At 35.1% G+C, this 13,872-nt stretch overlaps 1 non-coding gene across 1 annotated transcript; it reads right to left on the bottom strand.

Moving 5' to 3' along the window:
* Positions 1-1,590: 1,590 nt before the first annotated feature.
* Positions 1,591-6,451, bottom strand: LOC132181334 (uncharacterized). The gene is made up of 4 exons (XR_015912149.1): positions 6,175-6,451; positions 3,090-3,597; positions 2,898-2,961; positions 1,591-2,778 (listed from the first exon to the last, which is right to left on the bottom strand). It is a non-coding gene; the product is annotated as an uncharacterized LOC132181334 (transcript).
* Positions 6,452-13,872: the final 7,421 nt, after the last annotated feature.

Raw genomic sequence — 13,872 nt, 5'->3', positions numbered from 1 at the left:
CTATTTTATTGACGAAACTAACTTTTGGACTCCTTGCATTAAAATCTACTTTAATTGAGAGAAAAGAAGAAGAAATATGAACAGAAAGACTATTAAAAAATAAATAACTTTCACTTTTGGACTCTTTACATTTAAAAAAGCATTATTGACAAGAGTTAAATTTAACATTGAATATAGAGAGTTTGTTAAATTGTGTAGTTTGTGAGGGCTTTTTTTTTTTAAATTAGAGAAAAGCGAAAAGTAAAGAGTTCAATGTGAGAGCTAATCAACCGTGGTAGAGTTTGCAACCTCAAGTTGACGAAGGTGTGGAGAGCTTAAGCGAGAATTTGAAGCCCCACATGTGACATAGGTGTCTATCTATATTTAATCTAATTGTACCCAAGATAAAAGTTTTACATTGATTTACAAACAGATATAGGTCCAAGAGTATACTTTTAGGTTTGTTGAAAGGTTCATGTCTAGTAGCTGACCTTTTTGATTTTGTAGGCACCAATACCCTAAGAGCATCTCCAGCAATGTCTTTTATTTTAGCTATTCAAAATACCATTTTTTCTTTTATTTTATTTTTTATTTTTATTTTAGCTACAAGTTTTTCACAACACATTCCAATAGAATAGCTATTTTAACTCTCAACTCTAATTAAATATCATTTTTTTTTTTGGTATTATTTTTATCATTTTCTTTTCTTCTCTCTCTCTCTCTCTCACAGTAAAACCATATTCCCCATCTCTGGTCTCCCTCTTGCACCCAGAGCTGGCTTAACGCCTCTTGTGGGTTCTCAAGTACCGTAAAAGAGTTGTTTTGGCCATTTAAGGAACCAAAAGCTATGTTTGGCATGAGAAAGCCCCGCACTGTAGCTGGAACGGTACTGTTCCAGCTACAGTGCAGGGCTGACACATGGCCGACTTTTTCTGTTTTTCAGCTTTAATTTTTTTTTTTTTTAAGCAAAATATTAATAAAAAATAAAAAATAAAAAAAGGCAGGAAAACGCTGGGGTGGTTCCAGCCACCCCTTGGCCAAAATGGGGTGGCCAAGCCCAAATCGGCCAGGGGGTGGCTGGAACCACCCCATCTTTCCCCTCTGTTTTCTTCTTCTTTTTTTTTTTCTTTTTTTTATTTTTAAATATTTTGCTTAAAAAAAAAAAAAAAAAATGAAAAAGTTGGCCAAATGTCAGCTCCGCACTGTAGCTGAAACAGTGCCGTTCCAGCTACAGTGCAGGGCTTTCCTTTGCCAAACGTAGCTAAAATTCCCACTCCTAGCAAACCCAGGAAGCCCATCAAATTTGCCACTAAAATTTTCTAACTGGCCAACATATCCACAGATCACGAAATGGGGTTGGTGGGTATGAGCTCTTTGGTAACGGTGGAGGAAAGAAGACGAGGAAGACAAGCTCACCGTAAAGTGGAGGAAGAGTTTTTACCTTTTTTTAAAACATAATAAAAAAAATCGTTTTTTTTCATAAAAATTTCCGTTTCAACAAATAAAAAATAAAATTTCCGTTTTTTTTATTTTTTATTTTTTATTTAAAAAAAAAAAAGAGAATTAATGAAATTAGATATCATTCCTCAACCCTAATATCCACCCAAACAATTCATCTAAACAACTCAAATTTTATATAATGAGGCAATTGATTTGATCACAGAACACTTGTTCGAAATAAAATATGTACCGCATACTATTAATGGGTGACAACCTACTTCACATTTTATCCTTTCATCTACAGATGGAGGCTATAGTTACAAGAGGTAGAGAACCGCACATCACATGGTTAGAATTCATGTTCAAGACCATATGTTGCAATGCCATGAGATTTCTCCTGGAATCAGTTCCTGTGCTTGGGAGGTAGAGCATTAGGTTCCAAATGCCATGAGCTTTCTGAAATGCCATATTAATGGGTGACACCCTACTTCACATTTCATCCTTTCATCTATGGAGGGAGGCTATAGTTGCAAGAGATAGAGAGCCGCACGTCACATGGTTAGAATTCATGTTCAAGACCATATGTTGCAATGCCATGAGATTTCTCCTGGAATCAGTTCCTGCGCTTGGGAGGTAGAGCATTTGGTTCCAAATACCATGAGCTTTCTCGAATGCCATATTTCCTAATTCTAGGCACTTGGAAAGCAGGGATTTGATGAGAGAAACTAAGCATCTCTTTTGTGGAAACTTCCTGACTTAGATAAAACTGATCAACTCGTTGCCTATGGAAGAAAGCCAGACAACCCTTCACCTCTTTCAGCCTAGCTACTCTTATCACATCCCCCTCACACAAGTCTGACAGAATTTGGACAACATGGCATTGATAATTTTCATAATCAGAGCGCTTCCATTTACTATTCCAATTCTTGTAAAAAGCCCAAACCTCACCTTTTAGCGGGTAAATTTTGTAGAGTGGCTGACCATTGCTTTTTTGGCTGTTGACTAAATGGGAGAACTGTGACATTTCAAGGTTAACACTAATTCCACTGACCTCAAACATCCCGGATACAGTGGGTAGCTTTTCTTTCTTCCAAGCAATCTCATGGTCAAAAGTAGGTAGAGCTTCTCAGAAAGTCCCACATACTTGGCTCTCAGAAATTAAATTATCTATTCTGATGTATTGCCTAGGCAAAAAATGTTTTCCACTGTACAGAGCCCATACCTGACCAATGGCAAAATCACTTGAAGACCAACTGGGCTTCAGGAGTTGTTCCTCTGGATATGACTTCAAGGAAAGATGCCCTCCCAATGGATTATGGCTAAAAAAATTGCTAGCATTGCAATTCTTTGGTGCTGCAGCTGTCCAAGTATAAAGAGTTAAAAAAACAAAAGACTCAAGCTCCGCCAATGACCTCTCACCATTATTAATAGAATAGTCAAAACATATGAAACATGGTAATTTGTCATAAGGAACTTACCCTGGTACTGAGAATGACTGCTACTGCCGGGACTTCCATTGGATTTTTTGCTGTCTAGATCGATCTTTCCATTTGAAAAGTGCACACAACCAAAACAGAGCAGATTTCAAAAGTTGGAAGCATATAAAATTTGAAAGACCATACAGAAAATAAACAAAATGGTCTGAAGTTGCAGGTGGAAGAAATACATACAATTGAATCACAATTTGAAGATATGAATGGGCTGCGATCTCCACCACAAAATGGATTTTTGCCTGCGGCAATTATTTCTGGATTGCTTGAACTCTCTGCATCCGCCTCATATCTCACCGGTATACCACTTGCACGCCTAAATACAAAATTTCCACCAACCCTCAAATTTTCAAAGAAGATCTTATAATCACAATCCATAACATCATCATCCAAGCACATGTTAGGCTGCGGATCTCCAACTTGTTCATTGTTTTTCTCGGTTTTGCCATCGTCATGAAAATCATTCAAACGCCTAGCATTATCATCTGCACCCTCATCATGCTCATCCAAGTCTATATGCACATCTTCCATTTTAAAACTATTTTTCCCACTTTTCTTTCTAAAGTTAGAATTGGCAATGGACCTTCTCTTCAACCGCCTTGCCAACCTCGCCTTGCATTTATCATCAGAACTCATTCTAGACCAAAACCACAAACACTCACTATAGTTGATGTTTTTTTACCTGAAACTAGCCAAAAGACAAATACTTTCAGAGAATATTACCCAAATAAGAACAACAAAGAAAACTAAGATTCTTGCATGCAAAACCCATTGGTGCCAGTGGAGTTGGTAAAACACAAATGCTTTAAGAAAACCTAGATAACAAAAACAAAATATGAACCAATCCCTAGTGTTGGTGAAAAGCTAAGCTCTGTTTAGTTGCCAGGAAAGTGCGGGAAAACAACCAAGTTCTACAAAATATAAAAAATTTCACCATTTGAGAGTAAGGTCCACTCAAATGAGCCCAACATGACTCCTTGGCTCACTTGAGCCAAACAAATTTACCCTTATTTTTTTCTTTTATGGAGTATATAAGGAAGCAAAAGGCACAATACTTACAGGTTTTCACGGGAAATAAACAGAGGAATCATGCAGGGGGGTCTCAATTCCCAAATGCCAAATGCAAGCATAAGCCCGTAAAACCCTCAAATTCAGAAAGGAAAACATAGAGTTGAGAAGAGCGGAGACAAGACGGGGGCTTTTTTGGCCCAAAGGTTCCCATTGGATCCAGAGGGTTAGGCGACAACATTTTGTTTAAAAAATGTTTGATCAAATATGAACCATTGATTTTTCAACGGCATATGGATCCGTTCCAATTCTATGTCTTGGTCTTTATCTTTAACATCGTTATTTTTTTTATTTTGTTTTCTCTGAAGAGTATTGTTAAGGTACTAGGTATTACAATTCCACTCAATTTTGCTGTTGACATTGTTGTCCACATACCTATGTTTGGACATGTAAGCCCCATAAGAATTATGTCACATTTTTTATTTAAATTGCTAACAATTTAGGTAGTAAATTGTTCAAAATCCAAATCCTACATACAACACTTTTTACTCTATTGGGCAGATGTTGCAGCGTTCATCCATCCTCATTAAAAAAAAAAAAAAAAAAAAAAAAAATCAAGAGTTAATAGATGTTGCCACACTAACCCAGTGAAATTTAAACAAAATAGGAGTTTAGTATTTAGTATTACTCCTCTCGAGAACTAGGCAACTTGCAGTATTTTCTAAATTTGTAAATTTTGCAATGTACCATATTAATCTATTACTTAATTGCAATGCCTTCTACAACTAGTAATGTTTGGTAAATACTAATGAAAGCGGGGTTATGTGCGTTTTATCTGACCAAAAATAGTAAAAATATTTTGCATAGGAAAAATAAAATTAAAAAAAAAAAAAAAACGAAAGCAAAAAAAGCCACACGGTTGTGGGTCACCTCTAAACCCACGGCTAGGGGTGTGTAATTTGCTCACCCACCGCTTGTCGATCGAACCACCCCACCGCCACCGATGATTAGATACCATGGCAGAAAATTAAAAAAAAAAAAAAAAAAAAAAAAAAAAAAAAAAAATAGAGCTTTCCAACTTTGTCGGGTAAGAAGGCAAAAAGGATTATAAAATGTCAGTATCTTCTTTTTCAAAACCGTACTGAATATACATCTTCAACAAACTACAAACAATTCAACAATATAACATTTATTCCAATCTTCCGGAATTTTACTCTCTTTCTCCAGAATTACCCTAATAAAATGCTCAAAGAGAGAGAGAGGTTTTAAATGAAAAGCAAAACATTTTATTTGCAAAGCAAAATTGGATAAAAAGAAAACCACAAATGCTTGAATAAATTCGTGTCGTATGAGTCTGCAAACTATTCTTACTTTCAGACAATCATTGCTTGACTTATTTCAGGCTTAGTGCTGTATTTTACACATATATCTTTTTGATGCATGATGACTCACATAAATCTTCTCCATTAATCCTCTCAATTCTATTGTATATGTCATCTCCTTGACTTAATTCAGGTGGAGATCACTACCCACAATTTAGTTATGTTAGATGGAGGATCGGGTGTACTTAATTACCAAATATGGTTGGACCAAACCCTGGGGCTGACAACCTAGTCCAATTGAAAAATCTGCAATTTGCAGTGTTTGAAAGATCATATTCTTTACTTAAACCTAACATTCTTGATGCATTTTCTTGTCATTGACTATCTGGTAAATGCTCATTATTTTTCAACGTTACCATGGCCTCATGACTAGAAAGAACCCTATTTTTATGCCCTAATCACTATTTTTGGCCCCAAAAGGAGTGTGAATTTGGAGGGTGGGGGGTTCAGGGAAAGAATGGGAAAACTGGGTTTCTTCAGTTCGTTAAGAGCTGAGTTTGGAGTGTAAAAATGGAAACAGCACAGCAAGCACACATAATCGAGAGGCTGGAAACAAGGCAACTACACTACAAAGAACAAAACTCAAACTATATGTGAACAAATTAACCAGGCTCAACAACAACAAACTCAGCAAAGAAGGACAACCCAGTAACAAATTAGACTGACGTGCAGGATGTAGCCAATGCTTCAGTCTTTTTCCATTCATCTCACATCTCAAATGATTCGGACCAAAAAAATACCTAAATCTTTCAACATTGTTCAAAGAACCTCAATAGTGTTCATAAATTAAAATATATATATATAAAGCAAAAACAAAGAAATACCCAAACCCTTCAAAAAGCCCTAGATTTTGCAGGTGTTTTTATATTACTTACCGCCGGTAGAGGAAAGAGAGAGCCTTCTTCAACGCCGGTGGAAGAGAGAGACCTTCTTCGCCGGTGGCCGGTGGAGGAGAGAGAGAGACTACTCGCCGGTGGAGCAAAACCCGTTCTTAGGGAGGGAGGTAGGTCGCCGGTGGCCGGAACTCTTGCGCCGGAGTGAGACAGAGGGTAAGCGACCTCCGTCGCCGGTAGCCGGAGTGAGAGAGAGGATTAGCAAGGGAGGGAGAGAAGGAGGAGAGAGCCGGATTTCGTGGTTTTTGATTTTTTACAATTTTCGGAAACGAAGCATCGTTTGTATATGAGTTTATTAGGTTTCAATTTTTTTTTTTTTTAAAAAAAAAAAAGTGCCACGTAGGAGAGAAGTGGGTGTTTGATGGTCACTGTTGAGACTCTTGTCATTTTTCCTAGAGAAATGCTTCAGCTCACATTTGACTCATTTTTACGGGTACGATAGATAGACAATCATATGAAATGAAAGATTCAAATTTAAAATTTGAATTTCAATCTTCTCTTTCCATTAAACTATTCACTAAATATGGCCATGCAAGCATAATAGAGTTGGTTACTAAATATGGCAATCGAATGGAGGATTCAAATTTGAAATTTAAATTTAAATCATTTAGCGTACTCATTTTCCTTATTTTTTTGGCATTGTCTAGAGTCTAGACTAGCTTCTTTTCACTGTATTCAATACACACAAACATCCAAGTAATTTTTTAAAGCATTCTCAACATACTCCTTATAAGAGAGTCTGTTATAGGGAGTCTGTTTCCTAAGTTTAAGAAATATGTTCAAAAAATCATAAAAAACATCTTACAGTAACTCCTTAAATAAACCTTAAACATTAAAATTGCTACAGTAGAACCCAGTGGTTTGGGTTCCACTATTGAAATCCTTATGATTATTAAAATAAAATAAAATAAAATGATTCTCTCTCTTGTTTCCTCTCTCCTCTCATGTCTCACAATTCTCTCTCATATATATAATATAATTAACAAAACAAATATTTTAATAATATAGAAAATAATTAAGGGAAGGTATTGTGGTGTATTTTGATAAGGAAGCCGCTGAAAATGCTAACCACATGCTAGTTGGCCCTAAACTATTATTCGTTGACATTAATTAATGATGCTATCTTCAATCTTAAATTAAATGACTTCCAGCATTTTTTTTTTTTTTGGAGATCAATTTGTGGGAAGGTACTTTTTTATAAAGCTATCATGACACATGTTGCTGTGGTATATTTTGATTGATCTTTCCATTGACTGTTCCATATATATGTGATTAAGCAAACCATGTCACTTGTTATGTTAATTGAATTGGACTGCAGAGAAAATGTAAACAAAACAACATCTCAGACTCTCAGTCCCTAAATGGGTTAATTTTTTTGGTAAAAATTAAGAGCTAAATTTCTCATTTTAGGGTTTAATTTTTAATGGAACAAGCTGTTGGTGTCAATTTGTTATTGTTATTGTGGGGTTTTCTTGATAAGGGCAATGTCGGCTTATTTTTCTAAACGATAGTGAAGACGAGAAGTCCTGAAGGAGAAGTTTGAAGGCTCTCCAAGGTGATTGAGAATGTGTTTAATGATAAAGGTCGTAGTTTCTGACCGTGTTGTTAGTCTTCCCTATTATGTGGTGACTGGTGAGTATTATGGTTGAGCAGCCAACACGAAGAGAATCATGAAGGCAAGCCCTTGAGGGACAACCCTTGGTGATTATTTGTGTTTTGGAAGTTATAATTGTAAATTTGGTTGGAATTGTGTTTAGATAACTACTTTTGTTGTAAAGAATTTTCTATGGGATGATTATTATTCCATTTGGTTGGAACACGTGTTGATAATGAATTATGCAATGATGCCCTACTCTATGTCATCTGCTGTACACATTAAAGTAATTGGCAACAAATAACATTTTTATTTTCTGAAAAAAAACAAAAGTAGATTATCCGCGCTCACTAGAAGTAGTCGACTAGTTGTTGCTGATACACGAGTAGCCCAAGTCGTTGCAAGAACAAGGTGTTTTTTTTTTTTTTAAATTGAATAAGGAAGGGGTTACTGGGAAAGATCATTTTCATTCCTAATCCGAAAGGAAGAAGGAAGGGACGATCCTAAAAACGAAAAAGAGGTGGGCTCCCAACAACAGACCCAAAACAAACTAAAGCAGTTTGAAAATAATTACAAAAAGTAGGAAATTGGACAAACAAGTGACCCGGTCTTCTCAAGGAGCCGCACAAGGCGATTTCATAAGCAAAAGGGGTACATATTAAGGTGAATCTATCTGAACCCCCACTTGTAACCAGCAACAACCACCAGAAGAAGGCTAAAGCGATAAAAGCACTGCTAGAGTCCGTAACTAGGACTGTTATAAAGAGAGGAATTAACACAAATTCAGTTACAAAAGTCTCTACTAAATAAACAAAACAATGAAAAGCTAGGAAACAGTAACCTACAAAATACAAAAACAACAAAAAAGACAAAGACAGCCCATAAGAACAATAAGAAAACAATAAAAAGACCAGAAAACAGTTGCAACGGCCATGAAGTGGCATTTGGTGAACACTGACAGGTGCGTGGCGCAGACGCGCCAGAAGGTGAGATCCACGCGCCGGCACATGGTGGTCGGATCTGGCCGGAGTAGGTGGCGTTGGGAAGCTAAGAGGCCGAGAAACGAGGTGAGATGACGCATGATGGTGGGAAACTGACCGATGAGGCTAGATCTAGTTTTTTCCAAAACTAGATCTAAAAACCCAACCAGTTTTGATGAGGCGAGCAACGCTACACAGTGGTGAACAGATGGCGACAGCGTGAAGGCTGATTGGAGAGGATGAAGGAGGCTTGAGCTCCTGGTCTGGTCGACTGCACAATAACAAAACTAGTAGATATAAACAGAGAAGAGGGAGAAGAATGGAGAAAAACTCCATATCTCCTCCCCGGAAAAACCTCACTAAGGAGGCGGCTGCTCTCGCTAGGGAGATGGAAGAAGATAAAAACCTAGGTTTTTAAAATTTTTCTTAACCTCTCTCTCTAACTTTCTTTACGGCAAGAAGTTGGATCACACGTACGTACGATCACTACAAAAAAAAAAATAATAATAATAATAATGATTTTGTGACGTTTCAATAGTAAGGATTTTTTAAAACGTCATCTTAGGGGTGACGTGCAAAAAAAAAAACACGTCACCCCTTATAAGAGTGATGTTCAACAAATGACATGTCGTCCTGGGGTGACGTGTGTCATTATTTAAACATCACCTCTAAGGGGTGACATGCGAAAAGTGGGTCGCACGTCACCCCCAGGGCAATGTGCAATAATATTTCCACATCACCCCTTAGGGGTGACGTTTGAAATGGATCACACGTCACCCCAATTAATGACGTGTTATCCATTTTCAACGTGTCACAATGAGGGTGACATGGAGTCTACTTTCCGCACGTCACCTTGCGTTCATGGGAAGACACGTGCATTGAATGCGCGCCGAAGACCTGCAGCTTCTCCCCTTAATTCGAATTCTTTCTGCTTCAATTCTTCTGGTTTTCGCGGCTTTCTTCTTCTCTCCCCTAGGGTGCCGACTTGCGGCTTTCTTCTTCTGTTCTCCTTCGAATTCTTTCAAAGAAGAAAAATACAATTCGAATTCCTTCAAATTTTTTCTTCTTCATAAAAATGGTCATTATTATGGAGAAAAATACAAATTTTTTTTTTTAAAAAAAAATACCAAATAAAATAAGGATCAAAATAAAAATTATTGCTTTAGAAACTTTTATTATTTTTTAAATTAAAAAAATAAGGGAAAAGTTTCTAAAGCAAAATACAGTTTTTATTTTTTAAAAAATACCAAAAAAAAAAAAAGAATAACCAAAAAAAAAAATTATTGCTTCAAAAATTTTATTTTTATTTTTTAAATTAAAAAATAAGGCAAAAGTTGACCCCAAATTGGACAAAATAGTTGGACCTTTAACATTTTCCTTCCACAGTAGCATATGTATCTGATTTTACTACACATTTGTATAATGTTATCTTTTTAGACCATAAGGGAACCAAATTCTGAAATAGTATTTTTCCTTGCAGCTTGCATATCTCCACTAGGGTGAAAATAGGACACCTTTCCTTGATTATAAGTGGAAGGAGTTGAACTAATCTTTTGCTTCACCCCATCAAAAAGGTATGCATTACATGAATGATATTTTTTTTCTCTATATTTATTAATGTTATGCAGATGACACTTATTCATCTGTTCTTGTATTTTCTTGTATCTATTTGATAACTGCTTAATAAATGCTTTTCTCTTCATATGATGTACTTAAGTGATTCTGTTATATGCTTGAGTTTGTTACAGCAATTATTAATTGTTGCACAACACATGTTAGATTCCTTTACCTCATACATTAGGTAGCTACCTATATAGTAATTATATAACTTAGAAGGTGCATATATGTGGGGTGGAAGTAAACTTATAGCTTTCACAATTTATTACACCTATATTGTTTTATCATTTGCAGTTGATGGTTGAGTGAAATTGCGGAGATCGAAGTCAGGCGGATTGCACATATTGCAGGACTACATTTGCCGGCCGGTCTTGTATCGTCATTTTTTGTGTTTTGATGGCATCATGTAGGATTACTGCTTTTATATATGTAGATTACTGTTGAATTCTTTGGTATTGTACTTGTATTTTTTTTGTTTAAGACATTAGATGGCCGGTGAAACACAATGCGATTATGGGATCCATTTCCAAATGTTTTTTTTTTTTTTTTTTTTTTCAAGTATGTCATTTGATTTAATGGATATATTTATATATTTGAAGTTGTAGTTGATATAAGTTGTGATTGGATATATTTATATTTGAAGTTGTAATGTATATGATAATGGATAGTCGGGGTAAAAAGTCCCTCAATAAAACAAAAATATAGAGGGAGTAGGGGGGAAATTTTTTTTTAAAAAAAATACCTTATTTAATGACGTGTAAAAGTATGTCGCAGTGTGACGTTCAAAAAAATGCATGTCACCAATTGGGAGTGACGTGCAAAAATATGCACGTCTCCTTTATTAGGGTGACATGCATATCTTCGCATGTCACCCCTAGGGTAACGTGTGAAAAATTTGATGTCACTATTTTTTTATTCTAGTCATTCAGATTGTTGTCATTTCACCACACGTCACAACTGAGATGTCACTACCCCTGTAATGACATTTTTTTGGCTTTTGCACGTCACCTTGGCTCAATCACTAAATGGGATTATTTTTGTAGCATGCTAATATTAGCGACAATTTTATCATACAATCATAACTTATTAGCGAATAGTAGGTATCCGTGACAACTTTTTTTGGCTATCGTGTTGTTGATGCTTATAAGCAACATGGCATTAACGACGACTATAGCTCATATTTCTTGAAGCAAAATTTATTAAAACTCTTAAAAGATTATAGGGGAAATTTAGGGTGAACGGTCAAGGCCACTCAACGAGAAAGTAATTCTTAAAGAAAGATGTCAAGATTAAGATTGTCAAGGTTTTCTTTTTCTGGTTGGGGAGGGGGCCGGGAAGGGATAAGGTAAATACCTTGCTGACTGGATCAAAAGGTTGCTCTAGAGAAAGGATTTTGCATCACTCATTTGCCCTCAAATAGTGGTCCTTGAAAGGCTCACATAGAGCATGGAACAGCAGCCATATATGGCACCTAACTAACGCTCCTCACCCATACTGTATGGGCCATACATGCTTTGCTTCCAATAGTTGGAAATTGGAATGATGGGAACCGGTCGGGTGGTCCACTATTGTACCGACGATGAGAAAAGGAAAGATAATTTAATATTCCCTTTAATATTTACATTACGACGACGTAGTGATTTTACGAGAAGGCTCTACTATATTCTCAAAGCTCATCAACTTCTTTTATTTGGCTGAAGAAAAGAATAAACTTCTCTTTTGGCTACTTCAATAGGAAGTTAAGAACCGAGTGATTTTAGCAGATCCGACCCCAGAGATATGCTTTCTGCTAGTTTAATAAAGTCTTTTTAAAAATAGAAGAAAGGTTTGTCAGAAAAATTATACAATATGTAGTCGCATTGAAGACCTATCTAATGACTAAAAAATCCCTTGAGCTCAGAATTTTTTTTTTTTAAAAAAAGTAATAAAATCCTTGAATTTGAAACTACAAAATTTTTTTATCTATTTATTGCTTCATCCTTAATAGACAATTTGTGCTGAGATTCGTAACAATAATTTAGATTCTAATGAACTAACAAATTGATGGTAATTATTTGTTCTGAACTGAAAAATAGAAATAATATAATTAAGTCAGCATCGACTTTTAGTCTTTTACCCTAACCTATAATTGCTTTCAATTGAAAATGTGGATATACCAGCTACACTCCTATTCATCCAAATGGGGGGAGACAGAGAGCACATGTTCCCACGTGTTTAGAAAGCAATTTAAGTGGGGTTTGACCCCAAATAAGGCACCAAATAATAATTGCAGCACCTTTAGGTATCTTGGCAGTTGGAGAGGATATATATATATATATATATATATATATATATATATATATATATATGATATAATTGCCGAACCACTTTTCCTTTTTTTCTTTGTTTTTTAAAAAGAAATTCTATATTATTAAAATTTAGACAGTTCATTTGAAATAAATAACTTAAGTAAAATGTATTATATCTGGGTCAATCTCCTATGAAGGAAGAGTCAATTAACGTGGATATCGTTACCAAATTACATTTTCTATTTTCTTAAAATGTTTGATTTTTTTTATGCGAAACTATTCCGTTTTAATTCTAATTTTTTGTTTTCTTTTGAAATATCCTAAAATAAAAATCCATTTTTTCAAAAGTGAAAACACGCGCTTTGATATTTTCTAAGTTACTTTCATTTCTTTTTTTAAGTCAAGATTTCATGAGAGAGAGAGAGAGAGAGAGGAAAATGTGAATTATTTAATTTTTATGTGAAAATTAATGATACAAACCTACCAAAAGGTAAAAGGTGATTATTAAATAATATACTGTGGTAAGACAGTCCACTGATAAATAGCGCAACGCCATTTCTCATTAAGCTTTCTTTGAGTTGTTTAAAAGAGAGAGAAAAACACTTCCTGTTGTTTACTACTGAATTGTTTTGTCTGCTCTAAAAAATCGGGTCATAACTAATTACACTATTAAATTATTCAAGCGAAATGAAAATAAATTATTTTAATAATCAATTTTTTTTTTTTTTTTTGAAATGTAATAATCAAAATTTTATTTTGTTTCATCTGTTACACTATTAAAAATTTTTAAATGATATAACATTCTTGTCCTATTTAGTGGATCTTCTAAACCATGTTGAGTAAATAATTACCTAAGCGCAAAAAAAAAAAAAAGTAATAATAAAATATTTAATTACCTAGAGTGAGCAACACAAAGGCACACCAACTGGGAATAAGGATCCTTGTCCATTTATGGAGAGGATCCTTGCCCCACCAACCGGCGGTGCCTTCCGTGTATCTATTTATTATTCCTTTATGACATTGATTTATCATTTCAATCAAATTCATTTTTAGACTCCATTTTTTTTAAACCTTATTTCCACAAAAATTCCATTTTCATATTCATTCAATTCCTATACCTTGAATTCGGAAAGAATTCCCAATTCTATATGATATCAAGGGGATTAAATATTATATGCAATAATGCAATGAAGCTAATCAT

Source organism: Corylus avellana, chromosome 5 (genome assembly GCF_965113065.1).
Source record: "Corylus avellana chromosome 5, dhCorAvel1.hap1.2, whole genome shotgun sequence".
Taxonomy (NCBI): Eukaryota; Viridiplantae; Streptophyta; class Magnoliopsida; order Fagales; family Betulaceae; genus Corylus; species Corylus avellana.
This window is presented reverse-complemented; position numbering and strand designations above follow the sequence as displayed.